We start from the raw sequence: 4,922 nt of genomic DNA, 5'->3' as shown, positions 1-4,922 counted from the left end.
GTCGTGGCCGCAGCCAACTGCGGACGCGAGGTTTCTGGGGTTCCCCTGGACCGCCTGGTGTGTTTCGGGTCTATTTAACCCTATTCAACGTCTCTATTGAATATTAACCTATTGAGTTGTAAAAGTCAGGCATAGAATTGACATCACAGGACCCTAGGAAAAAAGCAGCGCCAGGGGCTGCACGTGCCAGAAATAACTGGTCAAAAGTCAGATCATGTTTCTCCTAAGTCAGCTTAAATATAGTGTAATCACAAAAAAGCATAGTCTCTGGAGTCAAGGCTGTCTGGGTTTAAAGTTCAGCACTGCCACTTTATAGCTATAGCACCGCAGGCAAATATATAATCTGGAGTTTTGGTTTTCTCATCTAAAAAGGATGTGGTAGTGTGAGAATAAATGAAATGATACATTGCAGGTGTCTGAAACAGGGCTTGGTACTAAGTAAACACTCAATATCCTGTTATCAATATAAACCTTTTGGTTATTTTCCCCATGAAATCTTATGTGGAAACTTTCATATGAAACAAATAAAGAAGTAGCTTCTCTGCTTGAAGTAGGGCTCTTGAAGCTTTGGTTTCCCAGTCCCAAAGGTGGTCTAAAAGGTTCCACTAATGGAATCCCCAAGCTTCCTAAAATAAAGATGAAAACAACTTATTGTAGAAAAATCCACACTTCTTAGAAAGACAAACTGCCCTTTTCTATTTTTTCTCCTAATACTCTGAACAACTTTTACTCCAGCGCACACGATATTCCTTTTTGCCTCCGTGTCCCCCCGCCCCCCACTAAAGTTATTCTATCCGAAGTATCTCTCTCCTTTTCTTAATTATCATTTAGGATCTGATTCAAATTACAATTCTTTCTTGGGTGACCAAATAAGAAATTGTCTTTTTATTGTAATCCCTTCCCGTCTTCAGCATGGTGCAGACATCTCAACAAAGACTGAAAGTTATTTTCTCCTTTGTTTTAGGAGTAGACAAGGTTATTGTGTGATTATAGGGTCAAGGAAATGCTTTGTTCTGATGGCAGGGAAGGGAAAAATAGGTAGATCCCCAAGGATGCTACTAGGAGGGACAAATGGTAGAGCTGGGAAGGAGGACCTCGGAGAGGGCTCTGATGGCTGCCAGGACACTGCTCTGCGCCCCAGATGCAATGAACTGAAGGAAGCTAAGGGCGTTAGGGTCAATCTAAGAAAGATGGAGGGCACATCAACAAATGGAGTTTGGGAATTTTCACCAGATCAGAGGAATCAGGCCAGATTTAATTTGAGTTCCTCAACTAAAGCATATGATATTACTTGTTTCCCAAATGGCATACGCAATTTCCACCTGTTACAGAGAACTACATAATTATTCATGCAGAAATGTAATGTTCTGAAACATTTCATTTATTTAAAGACAATATGATGAAAATTTAATAATGGCTTAAAAAATATCTAAAGAAACATCATATGCCTTTTCCTGTAAAAATAGTAACTTAACATGATTATATTGGTTATATTTGTAACTGCATTGAAAACCAAAAATTTGTGAGAAATAAGAACTTTATTTATGACAGCATTTTCCACTAAATTTGATATGAGGAAAATAGTTTTTAAAATGTCTTCTATATAAATAGTTCTGTACTTCTGAAATCACTCCAATAAAAAGAGAAATTTAGCCAATGATCTAGTTGGTATAATTTAAGTGCCAATTTTCTCTTTCAGCCTTACTTCTCACTAATTCGCTTTATCAGCCTTAAGTGCCAATCATTTACTATACTTCAGGCTTTACTGTTTTCAAACTTTGCTAATATGCCAGCCCTCCACCTAGTCATTACCTTTACCTTACTAATATTAAACCATCAATCTAAATCACATTCACTCTTGAAGGTCCGATTCAAGTATAACCTCTTAAAGTTCTGAGAACATTTTTGAATCATTCAATTGGATTACAGCTATTTATATATATATATATTACTTTCTTGAAAGGTTCTTGAAGGCAACTATCATGTCTCTTTACATTTGTATTCTCAAGTGTCAACCATGCATCAGAATTCAACTTCCATTGAAAACGGAGCCCTTAAACATCTTGTTCATCACTGTATTATTCTGCAGTAGCTTGCATAATGCATGGCACATAGTAGACATAAGTGTATTTTGAATGAATGGATGGATTTTAAAACTTAAGTTCCATGAAGGCAATAATTTTTCTGTTTTATTCATTACAAAATGAATAGTTGAATATTATCTGGTGAATAAATAATTTTTGGAAGGCTTAGCATTTATAATATGCAACAGAAATTCATCAGTCTCTATATCACAGAATTCAAATGTATTTATTTTACCTTTCACCCAACTAATTCAGTGGATGATATATCTTTCTGAAAATAAGACATCCCTCAGAACTGCAAGAGTAAAATTTTAAAGAACCAAAATAAAATGGGTGGTGGTTACATTAAGAGTATTTTTGGTTTTCTTCCTTATACTTTTCTGTGTTCTAAATTTTCTACAATTAAAATATATTATTTTGCAATCAGAAAAAAATCATCAATACTATTTTTAAAGAATGTAATGAGTCTACGGCCATACCTCCCTGAACGCACCCAATCTCATCTGATCTCAGAAACTAAGCAGAGTTGGGCCTGGTTAGTACTTAGATGGGAGACTACCTAGGAATACCAGGTGCAGTAGATGATTAAAAAAATGAAAGAATGTAATGAATGAGAACACTTGCAAATGTATGGCTCAGGAAATATCGAGGATACCTAAGTCCAATTAAGATTATTTGGCGATAATACCAAAGAGGAAAACACTGGAATGTGAAAATAACTTAAAAAGTTGAAACCTAATCAGCCTATCAAAAAAACAAAAAAAAACAAAAAAAAACTTCTTGCGGGGAGATTAATGGCACCAACTCCAGAAATAAAAGGGCACTGTGGAACAAGAATTTACAATGTTTGTTTAGCACCATCCTTGGAAGTATGACCTCTGCTCTGAACTGAACTGTGTCCCATCTTTGGCCCCCCAGCTTCTACCCCACCAATTCATATGTGAAGTCCTAACTCCAATGTGATGGTATGTAGAAATGGGGCCTTTGGGAGATAATTAGGTTTAGATGAGTTCATAAGAGTAGAGCCATCATGATGGTATTAGTACCCTTATAAGAAGAGATACACTTTCCCTCATCCCCACCTCTTTCTCCACTAGATGAGGATTCGGTGGGAAGGAGGCCATCAGAAAGCCAGGAAGAGAGTCCTTATCAGAACCCAATCATGCTGGCACCCTCGTGTTGAACTTTCAGCCTTTGGAACTGTGAGAAAATACATGTCTGTTGTTTAAGCCACTCAGTCTATGTATTTTTATTTTATTTTATTTTTTTACAGCAGCCTAAGCTGACTAAGTCAGACTAAGCAGACCAAGGTCTGAACTGTTATGGGGCAGGGAGTTTTCTACTCTGGAAGAGGATTCCCTCATTGATTCAGTTGACAAACATTTACTAAATGCTTACTGTGTTCCATGCCCTGTACAAGGTGCTGAGGATTCAAAGATGACCAAGACAAGGCTCCCACTCCCAATTAGCTGATCTAATAGAAGATAAACTGTAAACAAACTGAAAAAAAAAAAAAGGATTATGACTAAAGACATATGTATAAGGTGTATACACTCTTCTTTCAGGGACTCAAATGTAAAACAATTGTTTCTGTGGTTGGGATGGGGTAAGTTTGGTTGGTCTGAGTCAATACTCCATATCAAATTAACTTGGAGATCACCAACCAAGTCAAGAGCTCTGACTTACAGGGTGGTGACAAACCTGAGACTTCACATGGTGAGCCCTGGAGAGATTAATTCTGCACAGAGTCTTAGAGATTTAGATGGTGGCTGTCCACTGAGGAGAGGTAGGAAAGAACTTTTGTGCTCTGCAAGATGGAACAGGCTATTGGCAGTGGCTTAATGGGCTCTTCAATTATTTCTGCACTTTGTGAATTTCTAATTCTTTGGGGCTTTGAATATGTATAACAACATTCTCATTTATTTATACTAACTGTATTTTTGTATAAGTTTTCAAAGTCTGTAACTTGGAGAAAAACTACTGGTGAACGTGGGAACCAGTACTAATTGCAACACCCTTCCATCTCATATGCCTTTTGCTGATTAAGTCCTAATTTCCACCCACGCCCAAGCTAAGGCTCTTCTTTCTCTGAAGCTGTGTCTAAACTGTGTCACCCTCTGGATTGGTTGGGCGCTCCTACCATGACCTCCCTAGCACCCCTGTATCTCCTGTTTAATAGCACTGTACTATTTTGCAGTCTATTGTTTAATTGTCTATATCCCCTATCAGACTGTCAGATCCGTAAGGACAAAAACATTAGTCTTAATGATGTGTCTGGATCACCAAAGGCTTTCAATGAATATTTGTTGAATGACTCTAGTTTCAGAGCCTGTGAGAGTAGAGAATCAGATGAGCATTAAGTTTATGGTGCGACCACCCAGGTGCACCTAACTAATGAAGTTCAGTTTGGAACATCCATCTGAACTTTGGTATAAATTATCCAGTCCAAATTGAGAACATACACACTAAGGGAACACAGTATCACAGTAACCAGAGTCAGGCTGACATAAAAATGAAGCCTGTTATGGCTTCATATTATGTTAGCTCAATAAAAATTAAGCTAGTTTTGAATAGAGGTAAAAGTCATGGTAGGAGGGGCAGGAATGACAAGAGAGGAAGGGACAGGTTTTATGCAGATTAGTTTGGTGGGATGAAAATATTCAGAATCCATTCATTTAATACATATTTAATATCTACTTCAAGATCAGATAGAATTTTGAATCCTAAGTAAAGAGTTTAGATGGGCTACAACAATTAAGTAATAAATGATTCAGGTATACAAAAGACATGATGAAAACTGTAAATTATATTTGAACATGATTATTCCAGCAACCAGGC

General features: G+C 37.2%; 1 pseudogene; it reads left to right on the top strand.

Moving 5' to 3' along the window:
- Positions 1-2,549: 2,549 nt before the first annotated feature.
- Positions 2,550-2,668, top strand: LOC111740753 (annotated as a pseudogene).
- Positions 2,669-4,922: the final 2,254 nt, after the last annotated feature.

The sequence above is a fragment of the Pteropus vampyrus genome, unplaced genomic scaffold (genome assembly GCF_000151845.1).
Source record: "Pteropus vampyrus isolate Shadow unplaced genomic scaffold, Pvam_2.0 Scaffold67, whole genome shotgun sequence".
Lineage (NCBI taxonomy): Eukaryota > Metazoa > Chordata > Mammalia > Chiroptera > Pteropodidae > Pteropus > Pteropus vampyrus.
The sequence above is the reverse complement of the archived record's forward strand: the minus strand, read 5'-3'. Positions and strand labels throughout refer to the sequence as shown.